Below are 27389 nucleotides of genomic sequence, written 5' to 3' on the forward strand. Positions count from 1 at the left end.
CATTTGATAGTGGTCAATTGCTTTCCCAAAAACTGATAGGTTTTATTTTGCTTGGTTTTTTTTGGCACGTAAATTACCATCGGAATATAGATGGTGGGTTGGGGTCAGGAGGCGAGGGCTTGTGAAGGGGCTGTTCAGCATCTCTCCCTGCATTTTGTGTTAAAACATTGTAGCAGATTTATTTTTTAGCAATAGGCACACATCCGAAATTTGAAGAGGTGTGGAGAGTGAGAGTGGATCGAGAAAGGGATGACCCAACCAACTGAGTTGGAAGAACTTCAACTCCACTCCCCCATACAGAGGCGTTTTTATGGGAGGGCAAAAGGGGCAATTGGCCACGGCCCCCACCTTGGAGTGAGGCCCCACAAAACTGCCTGATCTGAAGTAGTAAGATTCTATTGTTCACCAGTCCTAAATAGCACAAGTCAGGATATTTTATGGCGTGCTGCTGAGGGTCTAAACCCATTGCCTTTCTGTTTTGAAAAGTACATTCTGCCTTGATCAATTCATCATGTATTGCTTTCTGTGTTCACTGTGGTATACATAGATTGTGTGTTCCTTACAGCACAACTCTTTCCTTCCTGTGGGAATTATGTTGATCATGTGCAATAGGCAACAGTGAAATACGTATTGATAAATTGAGTGCCACATGTTTCAGAAGTTAGCTCAGTGTGTGAAGCACCTATTCCACAGATATGTGTTCATATGCAAAATTAGAATATCACATTCCTGCAAGGCTGGCTGAGCCGTTCCTATGTCTGAAGTTTATGAACCTGCCTGCATATGTACTTGGTTTTGCAGAACAAAATCGGCTATTATCAGAAATGTACCTCTACCAGATAGGGGTGGCTATACACACAAACATATCATCCGTACGGTGAAGGTCTAGAAATTGCTTTGTTCAGATGGGGTGTTGAAAAACCTAGGCAATCGCCTCCACCAATGGCATAAACTGTTAGTCCAAGAGATGAATAGGTATCCAAATTCAAGACTATGGAACGAAAGCGTTCATGCTTGTATCCTGGATTTGCCAGCAGACGATACAGTGATCCTGGTCCAATCATCTAATATATTTTACATTACTGTGCTGTCTTCTGTGAGGTTGGCCTTCTCACATGCTGGAGGCATCCTTTAGCCCATTACTTGATCTTTCTTCTTATGCAGACCATTTGGGTGGAATGGGTGGTAGAAGAGAGCGAACCAGATGTTGCAGGCCTCAGGCAAGTATATTTTAAGGTCTGCTCGTTTGACACAAAAAACGGTTTGCTTTCTGGTAAAAGTCAAAGGTTTTATGCACGTTTATAAATGAAAATAAAACAAGCCATTGTTTTGAAATATTTAAAGCTTTAAAATACAAAAGACAAACCCAGATTAAATTTGTTAATATGCTGGTACTTCTATACTTCCCTTGATGGAGAGAATGAACCTATAACCATTCCCATTTTGCATAACACCCTTCTATAATGGTAAGGTTTGGTAATGTGATTTTTGTACTTTCCAAGTCGGTTTTTATAAAATGAGATTGTTTTAGTTCATGGTAAGAACTGGAAAAGAAAGTGTTCAAATGCAGAAATTGCCGAGTTGGCACAAATCCCAGTTTCACCCCTTTACCCCTTAACCAATGTGTGATCCTGGGCATCTAATTTAATCTTGTATTGCCTAACCTCTCAATATTGCCACTCCCTAAACCTTTCAAAATTGTCAGCCCTTCAGAGTGATTTCCTTCTCTTGGTATGATCTTCATAAGAGACTTATTCATGGCTTCACTGTCTATAGGGTTGCTTCCACTTTAATAGTGAGCATATTTATATCGCACACCACAGGCATTTGTTCCTTTGATATCTAATGGCAACACTATTTGAAAACCATATCCCACTTCTAATCTCAGTCTTTCTGGATAAAGACACCTTCCTAGTAGCTTCTAATCTGCATCCACTATCCATGCTATGGTATGTTTAGCTTTCTTTTCCTTCCAACTGGTCTCCTCTATCCATGCATGAGCACTTTTGCATTCTGCGAGGCAGCTGATGGGAGTTCTCTGTCTATTATGGGTTACATGTACCTTTTACATTCGGTCCTGCATTAATACTACAGGCTGCATACCTTCCTGGATGCTATTGATAAAAATCATCCTGTATGTGCTAGAACAGTAACCTCTTCATAGACTGCTAATGTTGGTCTTCAAGTGCTACTTGTTTATCATTCTGATTACAGCAAGAATGAAGAGCGTAAGGGGACTTAAAGGGAGTAAACGTGCTTGGAATGCTGCAGGACAGCATATCAACCTATAAGTTGTGAGTGCGATGGGTGGGGGGGAGGGGACGTGACAAGTATTCTTGATCCCTTAATTGCTTTGGTTTGGTGAAGGGGGGCCCCAAAGATGTCTGTGCCCAGGGCCCCAAAAGTTCTTAAGATGACCCTGCCCCCATAAAAGCCACAGCAGTGCAATGGGTCCCAGGATGGCGCCCAAGAGTCTAGGTCGGCTATTGACTTGGTTTCCTGCTACTCCACCTTGGCTGCTTCCCCTCTCAGCGTGTCATTCCCTACATTGCAAGCTTCATAGCTCTGGATTCAGTCCGGTGCTGCTCTCCAGCGGCGCACTCCTCCGTTTCTGGTGCCTAAAGTCAAGCACTTGAGGCACTTTAAAACCCACTACTTCCAGATCTGGTTCCTGACTGCTCCGGATCCTTTAAATGTCTGCCATTAATGCCATCCTCCTCCTACCCAAGGTGGGTGGATCAATGAGTAAAGCTGTGGCTTCTGACATGCGTTGGCTTCTGACTCCTAGTCTCGGAAGGATAGCTCATGGGCAATGCACTCGCCTTGGAAGCAAGACGACGCGGAGAAACACAGGTTTGATCCCTGGTTCTGCGCTTAGAAACCTATGGGTATTAATCACGTTATAAATAACAAATTACATTATAACTTCCATGAGTTCCCCCTTCACCACAAGTCCGAACACTGCATGAGGGACAGTGTAGCTTTTCATACCCCCAATGTAAATAAATCAAGCACTATTCGGTAATAACAAAACCTGTTAATAAAGTGCTTAGAAGCCTGAGGAGTCTGGCATGAAGCACTATATAAAAATCACGATATCACCATTATCATTGTCCAACTGCAATCAATACTTTGCCCAAACTCTGTTGTCCCCCTCGTGCTTCGGAGAGATATTAGAAACAACCTCTTAGCCTACAATCTCTTCTGAATGCGCTATCCCCTGAACCCGTCTGCTTAACCGTGAGCCAAAATAAATGCAGACGGAGTTTTTGAAAACCTTCTGTAGTATGTTTCAAATATCAGGACATTAAAGTGCCACATGCAGCAGTACCCTGCCACGGCCGGAACCCCAGTAAACCTCAGTCGAGGCATCCAGGTGCTAGCATAAGCTGCAGCCAACTCTTAAATGCCCCCACCGCTTTCCAACAGTTTAGCTGTGTGCAACGTCCAATCTCTAAGTTGTGTCCCTGGCTTGTTGCCCCTGCACTATGTCAATGCAGTGGCCCTGGTAGCACACCGTCCTATAAATTACTATTATCTTGTTTTCCAATCTAACCCAGCAGCTATGAACAGTGCTCTGTTGCCCTCAAGGACTGAGCTCAACCTATTACATACAAAAGAAATACATTTTCGATCAGCAGAGATAATCCACCCCATCTGTGCTGATGCAAGGTGATGCAAAGTCCATTTTGTTCTTAATGTCACTACTAATCAGTATGGCTGATGATGCAGCCTGCAGTCATTAATTTAACAAGAACAACAGATTTGGGGGCATTACTGCTTGGTAATGGCCCGAGCTGAGGCAGGCCTGGCACCCCACTAAGGTTTTACAGCTATTGGCACCCCCACATGTGGCCCAGGCTGCCAATAGCTTTTGGGTTTTGTTTTTTCAATGCTGTGGAATATCACAGTGTAAACTGCATACATAAAAAAGAAAATGCTACAAAGGACGATGTCTAAAAGAGGCGACCACCTCCGAGAGCCAACTCCTTTCCCATTGCAGCAGTTGCGTAAGGGACAGATGAACAGGGATATGATATGATATATGATATGGCATTTATAACGCGCCTATACACAACTGTTTCAAGGTGCGACGAGGCAAGGGAGGGGAAACAGAGGGGAGACAGACAGCGATCCTACTAGGCCAGGTGACATTGAGATGTGCAAGTGCAGTGGTGGGGGAAGGGGAAAAGTGCAGGGGAAGGGGAGGGGCAGTACCGTACATAGGATAACAGTAAAATAAATGAAGACAATAAATAAAAGTGCGGCTAGCTGGTGGCAAGTGTAAGAGCATACATCAGGGGTAAAGTGCTAGTAGGGGCTGTAGGTATACAGAGACAGTCCCCAAGGGCAAGCGTTGCCAATGGGGCAACCGGTGCAGGAGTGCAACTGGCAGGGAGGGGACCTGGGCCCGAGATCAGAGGCCAGGTAACCAGTGCAGTTTCAGATTCAGCCAGAGGAGAGGAGGAGAGAAAGCAGAAGCAAAGAGGAAGGTCTTGAGGTGCTTCCGAAACCGGAGATGTTCTCCTCAAGTTTCAGAGAGGCATGGCGGCTGTTCAAGAAGGAGGGCCCAGCAGAAGAAAGAGATCTACCACCAACTCGCTGCTTGGAGATACAACTGACCTTGAGGTAGTTGGAGGCGGTTGAGCGGGGTGCTCGAGAGGGAAGATATTTAGGAAGAGAGAGTTGAAGGTATTGAGGTCCCAGGCCCCAGAAGCACTTGTGGGCAGTGCAGAGGGAGCAGAGTTGGCAGTGTCATGAGAAGAGATTAATATGGTGAGGGTGGGATGGCACTGGCCTATAGTGGTGGGATAGTGAGCACACACAGAGAATTGGGGCAAAGGAGGGGAAAATGGCATCTTCAGTATCTGGCTGATCAGCGATCCTGGAAGACAGATATTACCATGATGTAAGGCTCACCTTTTAGATCCCTTCCTGACAGACACCAAATGAGGTGAGGTGCTGGATGCTAATAGGCTAAAGTGAGAGTGATACATCAATTCATCCCTGTGACAACTCATCATCAATACTAACCAGTATAAACTTCAATAACTCCTAGCAAAGCCCTGGATAGCTCTAGAAGGCCATCCTGAGACCCACATCTTGAATGGATGATAAAGCCAAGCCCTTCATTCATCATGTCAAGTCCAATCAGTGTATGCTCACATTCATGCATATACTAGCAGTCCATAACTATCTGCTGGGAGAAAGCTGACAGCCTACTATGTTATATATAGAGCTATTCCCTATGGGCTTGAAAGTCTTTCACAGACATAGATGAGGAAAATGAGTAGTCTTTGCATCTGGGGTACCCACATGTAATGTCTAGCAGCATGCCAACACCACAAAGTATCCGTAGATACTGCCAAGTGGCCAACATGTTTGCATTGCAGAAAAGCAGGGCAGTCCTACCCATTTCATAGACATGTTCATGATTGTGTGCCCCACATAAACCGGGTCTCTAGGTAATTTCAATATTAGAGACAGGGAAATGCCACCCGAGAGTAGACCTTTCTTTAGCTCATCCAATTCTGGGCAGTATCCCGTTGCTGCGCTGCTGCTCTCTGGCCACCATCAGAGTGTGTCCAGGGAAAAAGAGATCACATCCCACTCCATCCACTCCATCAGAGAGGGGAAGAGAGGCCACTTCAGATGTGGGGGGGCTATACATTTCCCAAGGACCATTTTACCAGGTGGCATGACCATGCTGCAGCAGTGGTGGGTCTGGGACCTGGGAAACTATGCCCAGACCAGGACAGAACAGAGGAACAAATCCTGCACTTTGATCGCAAGGAACACAGAAACTGCTGAGTCAGTCCGAAGCACAGAAGCAGACACCTATGTGCCAGGACGCCGTGGAGAAGGGTGAGTGGCAACATCCCCTCTGGACGCCATCCTGCTGGAGCACACCTAAAGGCAGACAAGGTACAAGAGTTGCCCAGGTTGGAAGGAGGTGAACAGAACCAAACACAGCAAAAGAAACTGACAAATATTGAATGTTGGCAAGAAGCACTGGTACAACCAAGATATGAAACCAGAAGGGATGAAGTGGTGGTGGTGAAAGTGGAACAAGGAAAACATTCCTTAATGTAACAAACCTAGACATCTGGCTTCTATAGAAACGTGCAAGTCTATCTCAAGAGGCTAACAGGAGAGCTGACAACATTTCTTTTCTGAACTACTTTTTATACATACTGAAAACCAAGTCCAGGGAGAGCTCCAAAAGACAATTGGTCGACCAAAGTATAAGCTGAGAGGCTTTTGCTTTGACTCATTTCTTTGTTGTTGTTCTATAGTGGTAAAGCCAGATAGTGATTAGGTTTGTACCGAGGACCACTTTTGATGTTGATGACAGACAAGCACCCTAAGCGTAGTTTTGCAGGTTGGGAAAATCCCTATTACCAGTAGGAATCGATAAGCCTTTTCTTTTTAGTGTAATGTACACCCTCGAAATGTCAGAATCGACTCAGACTCCTTCTGTTTCGCCACAAGGTGCACAACTAGAACACTTAGCAGAAACCAAACTACCTATCCAGAAATGAGAGGAAAGGCCAATTAGCTTGAAGCATAATGTGGTATCATTGGAGACTCCCCCATTTAAACCTAGTAAACATATTTTGTAGTGTCAACTTTTATAACCGCCAGTAATCCTTACCACTTGTACTGGAACAATCATATGATCCTGACACTACATAGACACTGCAAATCACACCTTTACACTCTGTGTGAGGAAAATGCAATACACATGCTGATTTCCATAATAATAATAATAATAATAATAATAATACAATTATTATTAGTATTATTATTATTATTATTATATACAACAGTCACAGTTAAAATTGTTCTTAAATGACACTCTCAGCTAAAAATGTAGACTCCTATAGATGGTAAATGGATGTGTTCTCTGCTTCCAGGAGTATTTAATGGTCCTTTAGATAAAACAGCCACACTAGACCAGACCTGCATTCACTACATACTTGTCCCTTCAACTAATGAAGTTTAAATTGACAATGCTTTGGTTTTCTCTTCATTTTGAGAACAAACTTTATTTGAGTCATCAGGGAGAAAAGATTGTCTACCGAGACAGACAGTATTTCTCTTGTAAAAAGAGCTGCATGGTTGCTTTTAGTAGGCATTTGCTAAGATCAAATATTGCATCATTTAGTTATTTTCATAGAATGCTAAAAGCTGTTGTAAGCTTTAAAAATTAAAGCTTGCACAGAAATTGCAAAGCCAAAAAGTGGGATTTTATAACAAGACAAAGATACAGTGTGAAAGTTTTAGACCATCATATGAGTTACATGAAAAATGGCAATTGACCAAAGCTTAATGTGTGACACCAAAGGGTGTCTCACTTGCTAGTCTCTGGGAATCCCTCTCTCAGGTGGCCAGGGCACGGCCATCGCCTTTGGATCGAGACCCTGGGGGTGGACCAGTGTGGAAGGATCACCTGGCTGGGGGATCTTCGTTGAGTGGGATGAGGCAGCTAATGGTGAGACGTGGTATCCCCCCTTTCCTATGCCCACACCCCATCCTATTTTATAGGATTCTCCAACATCCCAACCCCCCCCTTTCTACACAACACTGGGCAGAGGAAGAAGGCGACTGAGAGTAAAGAGGCTAACACGTACATATCTCAATGGACATGTCCCATTAATCAGGTCAGGCAAAGTCAGGCACTTGACCTTCCTTCCGACCAATTAGGTGAGTGCACATATTTGTAGAATTTATTATTACCAGCAATTTTGCTGACAACTGTGGTCCTGGTGTGGGACACAGGGCTATTCTGTAGCGGCTGATCCCATGCCTGACCACATATTTCGATTACGACCTTCACAAATGCCAAATCCATTTAACTTTCAGTGTCACCTGCTAAAGAGAAAAGTCACAGGAGTATTGAAAACACATTCTTCTTCCAATCATTGACACTCTGTGAATGCACAGGGTGGTTACCATAGACTACAGGCCATTTAGGTTGGCTTATCCTTCCAACAGCAATAGTATCCGTGAGAGATTACTATTTGTATCCACTGCAGAGATTAATTGATATCCCATACCTGATGAAGGCCATGACTGCCCGAAAGATGTCGTACTGAACACGAGAAGACGCACTGAGTGTAAAGGGCCGATCTCAGTTCTATAATCTTCTTGAAAACGATATTGGTTCTCATCAACTATGTAATCCTTAAAAGTCCTTATTGTAGCATGAATGCATTGCACTGAGTTTTAGTTTCTCATAGTATCAAAAAACACATTGTTTTAGCACTAAACTTATTATGTTTATGGTTATCAATGTAATGAATTGCCATCCTGTGGTATGATTTACCAATATGGAACTATCATGATTCACAATATCCTTTCATTATTAAAACATTTTACTTTGTTAAATGTGTTTTGTATACTATTAAATGGGTTTAGGCATTGTTAGCCAAAAGTGTTCCCCGACTCTATCCCCCGATACTCGAGGGACCTCCCCTTTCTGTCTCTTAATCATATATATCTGATACCCAACTCCCCCTACACAGATAAAAGGCGGAACATAGAGACACACTCGGACCAGGTGAGACACTAGAAGGAGCAGATCTTGCGGGGTGAAGACGAATCCACTGGAGCAGGATGACCGATAGAGGGACCAAAGCGAAGGGTAGGAAAACCCTGAAGTTTCCTGCAGGAGATCGCTGCCTCCGGGAAACCATGAAGGAGACTCAGAGAAAGCCAAATCCCAGACAAGAAGAAGCCTTTAGTGTGTTTCAAGGATGCAAGCGACCCTCCCGGGTGAACGTCAGAGTTGGGGAGGCGAGGCCAAGCCTGTGGTATCAAACGTGACTCGTGGATCAACGTCACAGAGACAAGAAAAGAATGCACAGAACCAGTGAGTTAGCGAAAAAGATGAAAGGCCAGTTTGTGTCAAGGAAAGATTGAAGCTGCAACAGTGTATCTCACAATTAAAGGTTGCACGCATGCTGGTGAGACGTGAAAGAAAGCAAACCAGTAATTAACTTTTAAGTTACTGATAACTGTGAAGCCAGTGATACAGAGTAGCGGAGTGGTCCAGCAAAAGGAAATAGCCCACTCTAAAGTCTCTGCAAAATGTTTGATGTCTTGATATAAAGCGGCACAGTGAATGTACTTTGAAATGAGCAATGGTCAAGATTAACCCTGACGAAAGGGGAAGTTAAAAGTTTATTGCTTTAAGAGGAAGATTTCTTTGAAGGTTTCTGATTGTGGTATGGAACCACCAATACCAAGAGACACTGGGGCAAATACCCTTAAGGGAGAGCTGAAGTGAAATTCTAACTGGTCCTGTGGAGGTCTGTGGTAAAATCCTTCTACATTCGAAATTCTTCGACATCAGTGAAAGGTCCCAGCCTGACTGAGGGAGACCGGAAATATGAAATAAGCTAGGGGTAGGGAACCCCTAAATATTGTGAATGAAGCTTGGGGAAGGGAACACCTGCAAGTGCTGCAAGTACGAGGTTTGAGCCCGGCTGAGGGAGATCTACATTGAATCATGTACTTTTTGGTTGAATGGTCCAAGCCTGACAGAGGGAGACCTACGTGAACTACTGATTCCTTGACACGTCCGAGCCTGACAGAGGGAGACCTAAGTGAACTTTTTTTTTGAACTGTGAAAGAACTTTTGGAAGGCTGGAATAAGTGACTTTAACGTGGAAGGCTAAGCAGGCATCGACCCATGTTTTGAACAGACTTTTTTTGATAACCTGAGCCAGAGTGTGTCATCCTGTTTACCTAGGCTGCCTTACTGTGTGTGTTCCAATGTGGGGAGGAGAGCTGACTCAGCTACCCTGAGTCTTTATGTTATAAAACAGACTTTCCTTTGCATACACATTCCCCTTTACACACTTATTGTATAAGAGATAGGGCAAGCATTAGGTGTTGTTTCTATAGACCATTTTGATTTCACAGAGACTGGCTAGGACTGTGTTTTCTTTATTTTTTGATGGTAGAGGCTACTGCCATCATAACTTTAGGGCAACGTAGGATTGTTCCCAAACACTACGAATCTAATAAAGGTTTTGAAAATTGTAACTTTTGTGTCAGTGTCGTATGACTTGTGATACCATGATTCCCTTATATTAGCGAGACCCCACCATGGCCCGACCTTATTAGTGACACCCAAAATGTTTATGATATGTTATGATATGATATATGATATTTTATTTATATCCCTCTCATACACAAGTGTTTCAGAGCACGAAAACACATGTTGCGGTTGAAACACATGGTTGCGGTTGATACTCTTCTTCACTGGAGATTTAAGAATGTTAGTGCTGAACTGCCCTTGTGGGTGGGGCCAGACTGATGTGCAAATAAGAACTTCTCTTCTGTGATTCCCCATTCACCAGAGCCATTCCCCATTCCCATTTGAGCCCCCATAGGGCTCAATGGGAAGGGGGAAAGCGGCAATAACGGTACCGCAAATTGCGGTACCTTATTGACCCCGGTATCCCTTTGTGGGTCCCATCCTTAACGCCTGGTAAAACCAGGCATTAAGGAAGGACCCGCAAAGGCAACTCATAGTAGGGCGGTAAGGGATTACCGGCACTGATGCCCTTACCGGTGCCGGTAATACCGCCCACCTCGTAATGAGGCCCAATATGTATAGTTTTCCATTTTCTTTCTGTCCTTTTGATGTGGTACCTGATGGATGAATTGTTGGAATTGTATAGGAACAAGCATCAGGAGCAAACTGACTGAGAAACTCTTCAGTGTAGGCAACATAAATAATGAAATAATGTGTGATTATTGCCCTCTTATTTGGACCGGGGACTGTAGCACCAAATTTAGGGGTGATCTGGGAGCTGAATTTAATTTCATGTGAAATATAAGCATTGGTATTTTGTCACTTTTCTACTCTGAAAAAAAGGTTAGTTCTTTACCTAATCGAAAACATCTCATACGAATTTGTCTTAATGTTACATTTACAAAATCAATATATCATCTGAAGTTACACCTAGCAATACAAGCATTGTTCTCCCATAGTATACAAAGGCTGTGCAGTACTGGGTGAACTTAATCATATACAATGTGATCAGTCCCATGTCAGTAATTCAGTGATGTGCTTAATCAATACATGTTTATGTGTATTCACACACAGAATTTAACCAGCATGGCCCTTCATAGGAGTGCAGACTGCAGCACAACATCAGGGCTCTAACATATGCCCACCCCCCTTCCTTTGAGAAACCTTTCCAGGACATTCAGTAAACTAATGCATATTTCCTAGACTGTATGCCTCTTGTTAGACAAGTAAAGATGTACTATTTCTAGAGCTCAAGAGCAAGTGGTCCTTACACTTCAAATAAATCAATATTATGTCTAGTACAGGGCCACTTATGCTGTAATAAGTAAGTGATATTTCTTTCTCAAGCACATGGTTGTGCAGACACCAGTGGCTCCAAAATTCCACCATGCTCTGACCATTATTGGTTCACCTTCTCAGAAGTGTGGTCATGACTAGGTGGAGAGAGCAACATTTCCCCAGGCTCATCCATACCTCCATAATTCTCATGATTTATTTTGGGTGCAGACATTTACCAGGTCAAGGGGCATTTGGGGTTGGAGTTGCAGGAGCACTGCTTAAGTCAAACCATAATCATTAAAGAAATGTCACAGGCATTGTAGTGACATCATTTTAGGTATAATATGTTCTTATTTTGAGACTCCTGGCTCCCCTGTTCTACATCCGTTGCAAGTGGATCATGGATTTTTCAGGACAGCTCAGGTAAATATGGTGACTGAAATCCAATATATGATATCAGGACATTAACCAACTTGAGCTTCTGGGGAAAGGTCAGAAGGAATAGATGCCCAAGACTTCCAAAATCAAAGAAAGACACCTTTACCTCCAACGATATTTAGAAGTCAAGAGATGTTTCTGATCCATTATAAAATCCCAGATTCATAACGGCCCAGGATGTTATGAGACAATTGTCCAATTTTGTGGCCAAATAATGGGATCCTAAGAGATAATCCCTGTATTAATGGCCAACTCTACAGGATTGCTGGGATTTATTTTCAGTCTGTTACTCTTCATCCAATGAAGTTAGCTACTTTTCACAGAGTCGGACGGACAGAGGCAGTGCTGACAAATAGAGGATTTACTACTTTAAAATAATCCTTCCTTTATGTCTAGCATGGATCGAGCAGCAATGAATCAGGATGTTCTAAACCACTTCCTGTCAGGTATCGAAGGACGCAGCCATGTAGCACGTGCATCGGTTGCCGGAAAGGGGAAGCTTATCTGTGCCTCTCCACACCAAACCAGTAGCTAGGTCCATATTTTTTTTTTAACATTTCTCATCACAATAAGCGTGTCATAAACCTGCAGCAAGCCATTATTATTGTGGTATTGTGAGAACATTTACAGTCATGTTTACTCTATAAGAAGGGTGATTACTAAACTGAATTGTAAACATGTATACCACTAAAATCGTTTCGAAGTGGGACTTGCTTTCAACATTTATCTTATTTCTTTACTCAGATCTTTCAAGCTATGAATGGTAAAGATATGTCCCTAAATGTAATAATAATTAATGCCAGATCTGCTGAAAAAATTGACAACTGCCTGATATATGTTTGGATAAAGACCTTGATCTTCTTATCATGACCGAAAGCTGTTTGCGGTTCATAACTTTATCTCTATCACAGATTCAGTGCCCCAATCAACAATATTCTGTTCCAAAATAACTGAGATAAAAATGGAAGCAGGTGTTGTTGTAATATATAAACATCATTTTGCTATTACTAAATTAAACGCTCGATCCATCAGCCACTATGAAATTTAGCTCTGAAGCTTGCCTTATCATATAATTAGAACTTATTAGCACCCTGGGCAGGCACTGCAGTCAATCAGCTTGCAGGGATTGCTGGCTGAATACCAAGAATCAAGCTCATGTTCTGAGCAAGCTTGGAGCTGCGAGCACCTACCACCATCTTCTCCCCACTCCCCCTTCAGTGTCTGCTCCTTCTCCTCTCCCCAACCCACACCAGCTACCATCTTCCTCTGGAGGCAGCAGCCCCACTGCCCCTTCCACATCTCGAGCTGCCATGGAAATGGAAGAGGGGCTATGCATATAACTCAGCCTTCCATCTCCATGGTGGCCATGGTTGGGTAGTAATCTGAATGATTGCTATCAGCAGCCCGGTTTTCAGATTAAAAACCGAGTTTGCTAATAGCAATAACACCCAATCAGGCTGGCCGGATTGGGTGGTAACAGCATCATTATGAGCCTATAACCTCGGTCTGGGCAATTACCACCCAATCATGCCTACAAGATCAGGCCTTTCTGGTATATGCAGAATATCTATACACACCCAACCTCTAAGACAATTTTCATTAATGCCACTGATTAGGTAATGGCTGCGGTGTGATTCAAATGTCACTATCTTAAAGGAAATTTCACTTTTTCATAGAGTTCCTGGTGGGTCTATATGCGGTCTTCAACATGGATACTCATGTCCTCTCAAAAGAGCTGGGTTTCATGGGCATTGAAAGAATTGCACTTGCCTGGAGTGTCTCCCTTTTGGTGGATCAATCTCAGGCGTTTGTGATCCCCCTTATATGGTGGGTGAAGGATGCTTCTTGATTCTAGCATTAAAAAAAAAATCATAAGCATCATCTGATGCAATGAGCACGACCACCATCTTGCCACAAGGAAAAGAAAAATGTATTCATGTCTGTTGGCTATTAATAACTTGATCACTCAGTCAATGATACATGTATTACACTACTGCAGTGTATTAGAGCGAGGCAAAATATTATATCATATTTTATTTATATAGCGCCTATACACAATGTGTTTCAAAGCGCTTCAAGGCAAGGGAGGGAACAATGGAAAATACAATGACATTCTTACAGGCCATGAACAGTAAGGATGTGAAATTAGCTATCGTACTCAGCCTGACAATATTTCAGATAGTGCAAGAGCTAAGACATAGATAAGGAAGGGAGGGGCAGAGTGGGAAGGAAATGGAAACAGACTGGCAACTACCGTACTAGGCCTGACAACATTTCAGATAGTGCTGGTGGGGGGGCACAAGTAAGGGGAGGAGAGAGAGACAGACAAGGTTGCTATCATATTAGGTCCAGGGGCAATTCTGATAGAGTAAGTGCACAGAAGAAAGTAAGGGGAGGAGGGGAGGAGATATGAAAAGGGAGAAAGGGAGAGGAGGAGAAAGCAGAGATTAAGCCGTCAAAAAGAGAGGAGAAGCAAGAGTACAATTGCAGAAGTCAGTACTAACACATAATGTTGCAAGCCTGGATACAAGATGAAGATGGGAACAGCATGATTCAGGGCCACCATGAGAAAGGGTGACGCACCGTGAATCAATGGAGTCCATAAAAGTAAAATCCAGCATTGGCCTCAAGACGGTGATGGTGAAACCAGAATGTATCAGGACAGACTCCTGCAGACGTAGGCTGGTGGGGGGAGGGGGAGCAGGGTAGAAGAATCAAGCAAAACAGGCAACACCTGTCGGCGAGAAAGGGGGGGCACAAGGAAACATCACAGGGGGACTAGAGGGGTGGGGATGGCCTGTGGGGACAGAGGGAGTAAAAACATGTTGGTGCATGCTTCCCTGTTGTCTGAGAAGGGGTTCAGGCCTGGATCCTCCTGGTCCAAACAGGCCCAAAGAGGAATTGCCCTTTTCTTTGTCTGCCCTTCGCTTCAGATGCCCTCGATCTAAGAGTTAAGAGCAGGAAGGAAAAGGCAGGGTTAAGAAGGTGGGTGGGGCTTAGGCCAGGTGACCAAGATCCACTTGCACCTGCTCCCTATTTGCAAAGGAAAAGAGGATGGAGGGCTCCTTAAGTAGGGAAAAAGAGCAGCAACCAGGAAGGCACAAGGTGGATGGGACTTGCAAAATGGGGAAAAAGAGTGGCAACCAGGAAGGCACCAGGTGGATGGGGTTTTAGGCCTGGTGACCAAGATCCACTTCCACTTGTACCTGCTACCCATCTCCAAAGGATAAGAGGCTTGATGGCTCCTTAAGTAGGGAAAAAGAGCGGCAACCAGGAAGGCACCAGGGGGCCGGGGTTTAGGCCAGGTGACCAAGATCCACTTGCACCTGCTCCCCATCTGCAAAGGAAAGGAGGCTGGAGGGCTCCTTAATTAGCGAAAAAGCAGCAACCAGGAAGGCACCAGGTGTGCGGGGCTTAGGCCAGGTGACCAAGATCCACTTGCACCTGCTCCCCATCTGCAAAGGAAAAGAGGCTGTAGGGCTCCTTAAGTCGGGGGAAAAAAGCAGCAACCAGGAAGGTACCAAGTGCGCAGGGCTTGCTAAGTGGGGAAAAAGAGCAGCAACCAGAAAGGCACCAAGTAGGAAGGGCTTAAGTCAGTTGACCAAGATCCATTTGCAACTACTCCCCATCTGCAAAGGAAAAGAGGCTGGAGGGCTCCTTAAGTAGGGAAAAAGAGCGGCAACGAGGAAGCCCCAGGTGGGCGGGGCTTGCTATGTGGTGAAAAAGAACGGCAACCAGGAAGGCTCCAGGTGGGCAGGACTTAGACCAGGTGACCAAGATCCACTTAGGCTGAAGGTTTGTGCTGGGGGTGAACATTTGCGCTCTTGAAAACCCTCAAAATACAAATACAACACCAGGTGCTGCAAGGGGGCATTCTGGTGGAATCGTGTCTTCAATAGGAGCTTCTTCCTGTCCTTCCTTAATAGTCTATGGTGTATTTGGAGTCTGAGGGGGGTGAGATGGGGAGGCTATTTCATACAGTTCAAGACAATCCTCTTTCCTAGGTGAGATGAATAGCACACACATAGTCCTCCTGTACCCTGTGTTTCCTAGCACTTTGTCTATGGCTCACCCATGAGCTCGGACTCCCCAGGACTTGCACGTTCTGAATATTCACAAGGCATAGTAGGTTTGTCCCTCTCTTCCCCCTCTGCTCTTAAATATTGTGTTGTAATGTGCTGTAATACCGACCCTTGCTGCCTCCTTGCCCTATGGGCACTTTGAAACAGTATATTTATATTGTATAAGCGCCTAACAAGCAAAAAATAAATACATTAATTAATGCAGGAAAAATTATTTGTGAACATACCTTTACATTAGGTAGCTCCTTCCAAAAAGTACACTAGCTTGGAGTAATCAAATTGCCGGTCTGTTAGAAAAAAGGACGCTTTTACATATTCTTCACAATAATTCATTCATCTAAAATTTGATTTTCAATATGTAAGACGATATGAAACATAAAACATGTCTCCGCCATACAGACACGCTGGGTGCAGGCAAGCAAATGAAGTGTTAATACGAGTTTCTTTTTGCCAATCACTGCACCTGACCGCTGCACACATTTGGTAGATAACGTATGATTTATTTTAATACTCCAATCATCAAGAACCTCCACAAATCATTAAAGTTTTCAGATTCGTGTTTTGCCATTTGACGTTTCTGATTGCTCCTCTAAATGGCGCACATGTAGTTTCTAATGGCCACTTTATTTGGATGATGTCATTAATTACCTGCAAAACTCACTGAACAATCATTGCAGCAATAAACCAGGGTGTCTTGCGGTGAAGCATTGATGCTCAAGCGGGCTTGCGCTGCCTCACACAGAGGTTGGGAGCAATCACCTACCAGTACGTGGTGTTTGGAGCGTTTCTTCCTGAATATATGATTGTACTTTTAATTATTTTAGCATTGCGATTGTTGCATTTGAGCTTCAAATACGCGGGGTGGATGTGTGTACTCTCTGCTCCCTAACCTTGTTCTTCCCCCTATGATTGTAAAGAGCTCCGTTGCTTCCCGAAGCTAGGTCCGCTCTCAATAAATACCCAAATAATAATGATGGTAATAAAGCTGCGCTAGTAAAGATGGAAGGACCTGTGAAGCGGAGTGTTGGACATAGTCACTGCTTCTACTCAAATGAAGGTCATGTTTCCAGTGGTACACGCCATGGACCAGCAACACTGTGTGCATGGCATCCCGACTTTTGTTCATGTGTGAAACCAAACACACAAAATTTGAACTCTGTTCTAGTATGCAGTTACGGTACAGCAAACCGAGTGAAACTATTTTACCTAGCACCTATGTGGTTGCGAAAAAAATGGGTTTTCGCAAAGACAACTTAGCATGCCTGAGAGGCCCTATGGTCGGACTCAAGGGGTAAAGCTATAGCCACAGGGGTATCAGAGTATGTACACCTCAATTTCCACCTCGCAAAGTGACTTTGTGCCATTGTGAATGAATGCATACTAGGCTCTGCTATGTAGGCCTGGTTGTCGTTTTGGAAATCGCCTGAAGATTAAGTAAAACGCTGGAGCCTATTCTAAAGCAGTTCTGCAGTGGTGTGTGTCAAAAGGGGTATGACATGTGTGATGAATTGACTTCTGCCCTGCAGGAGTACAAGGATGAGTAGTGGTTAAAGCGCCTACTCAGCCCTCACACTTCTATATACCAAGAGTGAACCTAAACATGAAGGTAAAATAGGCAAAGTTAAGAGCTATACCTCAGATGCCTTTTCTGGTAATGTGGGCCTAGTGAAGGCCAAATTCTGAAGATGGGAGTGAATGCGATTCAGTAGCACCCCAAACAGCAAAGTACAACAACCTAAAATAAAGGCAATGGGCCTCATTACAACTCAGGCGGTAAGGGGTTTACGGCGCCGTAAACAGCGCCGACCCTTACCGCCTGAGTACGAGGTCCCTTAGCGCCATGGAGCTTTTAACACCTGCTTTTAGCAGGTGTTAAAATCCATGGCGCTAAGGGACCATGGAGTTAATTACGCCACCGTAATTTACGGTGGCGTAATTAACGCCTTCCCCACTCCCATTATGCCCTATGGGGCAAAAATGGGAATGGGGAAGGGTAAATGGGGATTGGGGACTTACCGCCCCGCCAAGGTTGGAATGGGGCGGTAAGTCCGCCAACCACCATGGCGTAAACGTAGTTTACGCCATGGTGGTAAAGTCACGGCCCAGGCGGTAACTTACCGCCTGGGTCGTAATGAGGCCCAATGTCCATTGAAGTTTCAATAAAATTATATATACCTTAAACACTATCTGCAATATTAATCAACTACAAAAACACCACACAATACTCCCCCTGTAGAAAGAACATAACATATGCAAACGATAGCAAGATGAGGCACTCTGTGTAATGGCACAGGGGTAAGTAATAACCACAATGTTTGAAAAAAAGGATATATTTGGGTGTATAAAAGGGAGAAACAGTGACCTAACCAAGTGTTAGGGTCCAAGGATGGACCAATGGGGCAGTTAGCAGTCAATAATACTTTCCTGCTGTTCACGACAGTTAGACAGCATTGAACCAGCCTTTTTGGTGCTGTCAAAGCTGGTCAAGCTAAGTTTGGATGGTATGTGTAACCCCAAGCAGGGGGCAGGGTTCGAGCTGGTTCAAACAGTAGCTCAGAGCAGTTTGAGGGCGGCTTTCGAGCGAAGCAGCTCGAATGACTCAACAGGGTCGGTTTGAAGATCTGGTCTGGTACGAGGTGTGTCAAATGCCGGGTACGGTTGGTGTATGACACTCCATTTGTTTGAGATAAGGTGCATAATGGTTCAAAGCTGTGATCTTGATGATCCGAGGAGCGGTTCAATGAGGTGGCAACTCAATGTCATACCGGTTTGAGTTTTTTGGTAACCACTTGGTCGAGTCAATGCATAACACAGTGATTATAGAGGTTCTAAATGAGGCACAGCAGTGAGTGGTTGGTTCAAGCCACGCAGGTGACAGGATCTGATAGGAATGTGACAGTATTCAGTTGAAGTTCGCTGAGGTTCAAAGTGGTGCTCAGAGTGTGGTTCGTGACTCTTAGATTGTGGGGGTCCCAATCTGGCGACTTAATTAGTCCTTGTTCTTGAGCTCTCAAACATAGAGGAGGCTGCAGGGGTCCTTCAGCATGGTGATGTCCTGGGTACCATTGTGGCTGGCACAGAGGCAGATCTGGCACCAGCAACAGGACATACCCAATGCACCCTGTGGATGTTTAGAGAGCAGAGCTTGCCTCTACCTTGGACAACCCGTCTTCATCTCACGGTCAAAGGGCTTTGGAATGCCAGCTCTCACAATAGAGGTCAAATTAATTCTTCCGAACGTGTTTGTTCAAAAGTGAATCAAAGGAGGAGTGGGTGACCCCTTTTTTTAAATGCTAAAGTTCACAGGTGATTCGACAAAAGCAAGCCTGCTTTAAGGGGTCCAATCCCTGGCCTTGTGACAAATTGGTATTTGCCTTCTGACATCACACTGAAACATGCTTTGTGCTAAAGGAAGTGGAGGGGACAGGAAGGAAGAGGGGTAAATATAGAAAACATGATGGTGGAACCTCCCTTTGCCTAGACTAACCCCACCCCCTTCTCTTGTCAAAGACCCTTGTAGTATGTAGCACCCTGGTGGTAGTCTGGTCCTTTTATCAAGGTTGTTCTCCTTGATTTCTGTTCCCAGTACAGCTTCATGTGGACTGGCTTTCTCACACTGCAGGTTTTTACTTGCCCTAACAAAGGATCAGAGCGAGTCAACACTCAGGGCTACAGTCTTGCTGACAGCAGCAGAGACAGCCGACTGGGGGCAATACACAATTTTTCCACAGCTGTGCTCGCCTCACAGGGCTGACACATGTAGGATACCAATTTAACGTATCTGTAATCATTATGAGAAATGCCATCCACCATAGCAGATCTCAGGTCTGGGTTAAATTAAATGAATTATTTTCTATTTTTGTATTTGTTTTCAGTTCTTATAGAACTTTAACAAAAAGACATTTTTCAAGAATCTCAAACAAACATTTCCAGCTGTTGACAATTAACATAACAAGAAACATCGAAAAGGCTACCTAAAACCAATAAATACTCTGTGAAAACACTAATATTACTCATCAATTAAGTAAAATCATTTTGCAACCATTTTAAAATAAATTTCTCGCAAAAATGTCATATATCCAATATTTCAATCCCCCGTATATATATATAAATATATATATATATACACTTGCTCGCGTTATTACTGCGTCAATTTGAAACTTTGTTCCACCCGATGCTATACCCAATAAAGTGTAATATGCAATGACTGCAGTTCACAATTTAAACAGTAGATCCAAAAAGCCTCTCCCTTAATGGTATCATAATTATGAACACATTTGCCCAGCATATTCTTGTAAAAAGAACAAGAACGACCTGCACTCGGTCAACACGTGTTTCGCTGATTCAGGATGGTTGGGTAGTAGGCACAATCGGCAAAATCTCTTTTCCGGAGAAATACCCAACCTTGACCCTTGAAGTGTGAGCAGAAGCAGTGGTTCATTCGCAATATTAACATGAAGTTTGTTACAGCTGTGCTCGTACTCTGAAGCAAGTACCACTCTGTTTTTAAATACCAGTACCAGTGGGATAGATACCAGTGGGATACAAGTGCCACTGCATTATAGTTATGTAGATTAGATAAATGTTTTTGGTTATTGTTCCAATCCCATAGATTTGCCTTCCTGTGCATTGAGTCTTTAATCTCCGCTAAATTAGTTCAAGAGTCCAGCTGGGGATCCCAATTTATTCGGCTGAAAAAGTCCAGATTTAAAACCTCAATACTTTTTCCCATGCCCCACTCCCTCAGACGCATAGTTAGATCCCGATTCCTTCAGCACCGGGTACTCTGGTGCAATTCTAGACTGAATGTACACACCCCTCTTCTTAAGCAACTGGGTGCTTAGGGATACAATGCCCAGCTCCAAACGTAGGTACTCCATTAAGGCAGATGACGTAGGCTAAATACCTTCTGCCAAAACAGCATGCCACCAGGACAGTAGACTCAGAATTATAGGGTTTTGGAACAGAGGTGCATACCTTAAATTCAGCCACTACGCAGCAAACACTAGGCTGTGCACTGCAGCTGTGTAATGGGCACCGGAGTCCTCTGAACCTTCTCTGTGTGACTGTAGATCAGGCGCTGGAGATCAGGCTACTGATCCAGCATGGCACAGATGTAAAATATGCTTTTGTGTTGGATCTTATGAAAGGGGAATCGGATTATCCTTTCTGAGATGGAATTACCCGCTATTAATTTAATAAAAATAAAAAATGACAGGTTTTCTACACCCTCGCCAAATGGCAGTCTGTCACAACATGGTAGGGGGTAGTACACAGGTGGTAGCAGCTGCATGGCACACCACCTAATATGCACGTGCATAGAAAGCAAATGTTGCTAAATGAAGGTGCAAAACTGGCCTCAAATGGTGGTATTCTTTAAGCCCTGTCAGTCTGTAGCCATGCACCACCAATGCAGGTCCAGAACACGACTCTGCATCCATTCACACTTGATTGGTCATGTTTCACAGCAGGCCTCCCCACTATGTGGTGCAGTTCCCTACAACAGGGATCCAGATGTTCCGGACTATGACTCACATATTTCCTGACTGTTGACTATGCTGGCTAGGACTGATGGGAGTTGTAGTGAAAAATATCTGGCACGAAAAAGATTGCAGACCTTGGACATGCAAGAGTTCCCACACCTGCCGATGAAGGGGCTTATAAAAATGTACATGTTCTGTGGGCCAGTGGGGGGGGGGGTCTAAGGGCGACAGAAGGCTACAGAAAGACATGAAATGGAGAGGTGTCAGTTGTTAGCTGGTACTTACATAGCTGTATCCTTCTGAATGCCAATGAGGTGAATAGTAATACATTGTATAATCCAAGCACATAGAAATAATTCCATTTTTGGCAGCAACTTCATTAGTAGTAGCATCTATAATCATTATCGATTATTATTCATATTGCACAATCCCCTTCATGGAAGTAACGATTCGATTCAACATACCTTTATTCGACAACCATACACAGGTTACATTCAAACCATATGGCTGCAATTGATGGTGTGATCATTTTAAAAATCACCTGGCTGAGAATATGCTTCCCATATTAGAAGATAACATTTTGTAATTTAACAAATGACATTAAAATTCTACATTATGTGGCACGAATACAGATCAGAAACAGGCATTGTACAATTTCATAATTACGTCAGTTTTTAGACCTAGAATAAATGCCATATTGCACAGTTAATGGTAGCAAAGAAATCTATACATTTTGATAAAATCGCGAACCTCGTTAAAAAAAGTTTAGACTTATTGATACCTACACGTGTAATCAGGAGCATACATAGTTGAAATTATCCCAGTAGTGTCAACTATTCCTTACCAATGTGCATCTTCTCAGCCAAGGCCGATTAATGTACTTGGCTGCAAAATAAACTGTGTTGTTGTCACGCATAGAATTACACATTTTCATGGCATTCTGCTTGCAGTGTGTGTTGTGGTGATATGATATGGTGTGGCATTTATAACGCACCTGTACACAAATGTTTCTAGGTGCGACAAGACAAGTAGTGGGAAACAGAGGGAGGACAAAATAACGCTCTTACTAGGCCTTGTGTCATTCAGATCAAGTGCAGGCAAGAAGGAAGGGGAGAAGTGCTAGGAGGGAGGGGAAGTGCCGTTAACTCACAAGTGCAGCAAGCAGGTGGCTCATAAGTGCAGACAGAAGGGACTGCAGGGTTGCAGATACAGACCTTTAAGTGCTGGGGAGCCAGGAGGCAGAGCAATGGCAACTGGACATGTAGGAGCCTGGGCCTGAGTTCAGAGGGTGACCAGGTGACCAGTGCGTGGAGCAGTCAGATGCACCAGCAGGGGAGAGGAAGAAAGAAAGCAGAAGCGTAAAGGAAGATCTTGAGTTGCTTCTGGAACAGGAGGTGGTTCTGCTCAAGTTTGAGAGAGACAGAGAGGCTGTTCCAGAGGGCGGCCCGACCCAAGGAGATAGATTTGCCCCCAACTCGCTGCTTGGAGAAGCATCTGACCCTCAGAGTTGGAGGTGGATGAGCGGAGAGCTCGAGAAGGAAGATGTTTTGGAAGCGAACGTTGGAGGTAGAGTGGTCCCAGGCTCCAGAAAGCCTTGTGGATGATGCAGAGGAATTTGAAGTCGATCCTTGCAGCCATGGGGAGCCAGTGACGAGATGTAAGAGTTAGAGAGATACGATCCCTGGGCTTGAGGCCAAGGACAAGTCTCACAGTCCTGTTCTGAATAAGTTGTAAAGGTGAAAAAGTAGAGGCAGGAAGATTTAGAAAGAGGCTGTTGCAATAATTCAGCCTAGAGAGGACCAGAGCTCTGGAGACAGTGAGCTTTTGGGACAAAGTGAGAAAAGGAAGAATACCTCTGATGAGGTGCATCTGATACTTTGACTTCTTAGAGACGTCAGAGATGTGAGGAGAGAAGGAGAGGGTGGAGTCGAGAATGACACCAAGGTTCTTAGCCTCAAAGGAAGGAGCAGGAAGAGGGCCTAGAGTGGGCGGCCAGAGAGAGGAAAGGAGGGAGCGGGTGTCCCAATGAGGAGGAGGATCTCAGTTGAACCTAGGAGGGTGGGCCGTTGAAAAAGGAGGTCAAGCAGGCCGGGCCTGATCAGTAATACCAAGGATGTCATGGAGACGATTGAGCAGGATGGCATGGCTGACTGTATGTAAAACAGAGGATAGATCGAGGAGAGTGAGGACAGAAGGGAGATTAGAGTCAAGATTGGAGAGAAAATCTTCACGCGTGTTCAGGAGAACAGTCTCCATGCTTCTAGCAGCTCTGAAGCCAGACTGGTGGTCATGGAGGCAACCAACCAATTGACTATGTAGATTAAGCTGGAAATGGCCACCTTTTCCAAGAGTTTGGCCAGGAAAGGAGTGATGGAGATTGGGCAATATTTATCTGGAGAGGAAGGATCGGCTGAGGGCTTCTTTAGAAGGGGGTGCACACAAGAGTGCTTAAGGGGGAAGGGACGTTTCAGTGGCAAAGGAGTGATTGCAGAAATTGGCCAAGGCTGGAGCAAGGGTGTCAATGTGGTCCTTTATTGTTCTGGATGAGCAGGCGAGAACCTGCTTTGATGAGACTTTCATAGATCGGACTTGTCTAGACACATTGTCAGGGGTGAACATGGGAAAGGAGGAGAAAGGAGGAGGAGAGACACCTCAAACTGGCCAGGAGTGGTAGACGAGGTAGAGGAAGAGAGGGTGGAGAGGATGTCTTGAGTTTTAGCAGTGAAATGTGAAGACAGGTCGTGCAGAGGGACTGGGAGGAAACAGGAGAGGTAGAGCTGCAACAGGATTGGCCTGCTCCTTGCAGATTTTTAAAAAGTTAGGTCGAGTTAGATGCCGCCGAGATGTGGGTTTGGATGAAGGCTCTCTTCTTAGAAAGGACAGAGTCTGTACTGCCTTTGGAGCAGGCGGCAGACCAGTTTGTCAGAGGGTGTGCCCGATGCCCTCCACTTCCTCTCCGCTGCCCTACCATTGCAATTAAGGGTGGCAAGGTCGGAATCGTACCAAGATTTGCACTTGGATTTCGGCTTCAATCGGATCCTCATGACAGGGCCAAGGGCATCAACAGTGTTAGAAATGGAGAGATGAAGGTTAGAGAGGACTGTGTCAGGGTGTGGGTCAGCCAAAGGTACAGGAGGAGCAGATAAAATAGCAGCAAAGCCTCAACTGACACACCATTCATGGGTCGAATGACCCAGAAGGTAGGTGTCAGTGCATGAAATGGCTTGAAGAGGAAGAGAGAGAGAGGTGGGAAGAAACAAGAAAGTGATCACTCCAAGAGAAAGGAGTGGTGAGAGGGATAGAGAAGGGGAGGTCTGAGGAGATCAGAACATCCAGGGTGTGCTCTGCAGAGTGTGTCGGGCCAAAGGAAAGAATAGAGAGAGAGAGAGAGAATCTCAGAGGTTGCGAAAGAGTTGTGAAGAAGGTCTGGTAGCATCCAGGTGGATGTTCAACTCTCAGAGGAGGAGAAGTTGAGAGGTAGAGGCAAGAAGCAAGGAGGAGAGGTCATCCCACTCAGAAAGGAAGAGGGCGACCTGGCCAGGCAGCCTGTAGATAGTGGCCACAGTGAGAGAGAGGCCAGGAGACATAAAGAGCCAGCAGTCCAGGCATTCAAAGGAGAAGTAGTGCTGTATAGGAATGATAGAAGATGGGATCCACTCTGGGAAATTCAAGGCTACAACCCCAGTGGGACAGTTGCTTCTGGGTTTCGGAGAGGATCTTGTAGCCATCGGGAAGGAGTGTGTCGAAACTCGTGGCAGTGCTGGCTGCGAACCAAGTCTCGGTGAGACCGAGTACATCCAAATCATGCTCTTCCAGGAGACGGCAGATGTCGGAGGAGTGTTTGACAGCGGAACGAGAGTTGAGAGTAGCGATTTGGAGCAGGTTGCCACATTTGAAGGACTTCTGTGGAGGGGTACAGGCCAGAGGTACACCCTGCGGAAGTGTTGGAGGTGACTGAGGAGGAAGGAAGAAATGGCAGGGTAGTCAGAGAGGGAGAGAGAGTGCCAGAGGATTAGCCGATGAGTGAGGCAACAGGGTGGCCAGAGAAGCAGCAGGGGGTGCCGAAGGGGTGACAGATGAAGGAGGTGGCAGAGGAGCCAGAGAGGGGTAACAAGGGATAGCAGGAGAGGAAAGGAAGTTGATAAGGTGTGGAAAGCATCTATCAGAGAGGAGGAGATTTGCCTGAGGGCCTTCGACTAAGATGGTGCCATTTAAGTAGACATTAATGATGGTCTTAGAGAAGTGGAAGGGGGCGAGGAGGGCCTCCCACTGGGTGCCACCATTAATGGGAGAAGAGGAAAAGGGAGAGAGAACAGAGACCATATGGGGATCCATAGGCCTGGAGAAGGAACGACAATGAGTATGTCGGTAAGGGTCTGTCTTTAAAATAGGTTTTAGATAACAGACTCTAAGATGTCTATAAACTGGACATAAAACTACAACATGTTCTACATTGTCCTCCAATTCACTGCAAGCTGGACATGTACTATTCTGCAGTTGGTTCCATGTTCTTATAAACATTGCGAAATTCAGGATTCCCATTTTTTAAATTTAATATATAAAGAGCATGCGATTCTTGGAGAAACAAAATACAGAAAATCCTCATCCCCAAAGTCCATTTTACATATAAGGATCACCCTGAAAGTCACGCACACAAAGCCTCCGACTTTGCTCTTGTCATTATGGTATAAGCTTTTTTGACCAAGCCCTATGTTCATATCAGAGGGATTATGCCAAAAATGAGCCTGGTCCAATAACAATAATATAGATTTGATATGTTGAACCCCTCTTGTGCCATTATGTCTTGAAGGGCTGCCCTATATTTATGGAGATCTTGAGAGACCCACAGACGTGTCCAGTGCATCATGGGTCTTAAGGCTTTTTCATCACCAATTTAACTAACACACGTTTCTAGGTGCACTAGAATATTTGGTCTGCTTGGGGGAGTGAAAGTAGCCTTTTAAGGAATGTATTTGCAGTTATAGCTAAATCTGGTGTCTTCACGTGCACCCATAATTCAGCCCCATAAATTGGTGCAGCTTTTGCATGTGCTCTAAATATCTCAATGACAGGTTTCACAGTTCCACTTCCAAACCTATTCACAAACCTTAGTATGGCTCCACAGTTTTAACCTAGTGTGATCTCTGCATTCATTAGCTGGACTGTCCATTGGCAGTTCACGGCGAATCTAATGCCCAAGTAGTCGTATGCTGGAACTTGCTATAGCCTCTTACTATCAATACATACATCATACATCTAATCTCGGGGTCTTAGTGCATCTAGGATGCAACACCATGGTCTTTGTTTTGCCAATATTAATTTCCAGGCCCATGATCTTGCATTTTCTGTTAAAAATGGCCATTGATTTTTGAAGCCCAGACTTGTTGCTGCTATCAGGATTGCATCTTCAACAAATGAATGTCACGGGATCCTATCCTGTCCCAGCCTGGAAGGGTCAGAACTTGAGTTTAATAGTGCATCAATAATCCCATTGATAAATATGCATAACAGGGTCAGAGCCAACAAACAGCCCTGCCTAACCCCCCTATCAACAGGTAATGTCTGGGTTGTTTCTCCCTCAAGCCCCCAACAAACCACTGCTTGGATATTGGTGCATAGCTGCTGGATCAAACCCAACAGTTGTTTGAGAACACACGTTTCCAGAGAATTGCGCTAGGAACACCCTGAATGCCGCTCTCAGGTCAATGAAGACGGCATAGAGATGTACTTTTCTTAGAGCAATATACTTCTGGAGTATGAGGGATAACCTGAATTCTTGAACGACTGTGCTCTTCCCTACTTGAAAACCCACCTGTAGATAACGTATAATATCATTGTTGGTTGCCCAAACATGTAATTGGTTCTGCACTGCCTTTGAAAAGATATTGCCAGTTGCGTCCATTAAAGGTATTGGACGATAGTTCACAGGTCCTCCCTGGCCCCCTTTTTATATATGGGCACGGTTTCAGCTTTTATGCAGGATTCCAAAGCATTAAAGATTTGATGCAAAATGGGCACTTTGAGGAACCCAAGGGCATCCGCACTTCTTTTCCCCCTGAA

The 27389-nt window shown here is 44.5% G+C and overlaps 1 protein-coding gene across 4 annotated transcripts in view; it reads left to right on the plus strand.

The window, feature by feature from the left end:
• PTPRO (protein tyrosine phosphatase receptor type O) overlaps positions 1-27389 on the plus strand; it is a 1358825-nt gene that overhangs the window by 617438 nt on the left and 713998 nt on the right. The window lies entirely within an intron of this gene.

Source organism: Ambystoma mexicanum, chromosome 12 (assembly GCF_040938575.1).
Source record: "Ambystoma mexicanum isolate Mex_15411 chromosome 12, UKY_AmexF1_1, whole genome shotgun sequence".
Lineage (NCBI taxonomy): Eukaryota > Metazoa > Chordata > Amphibia > Caudata > Ambystomatidae > Ambystoma > Ambystoma mexicanum.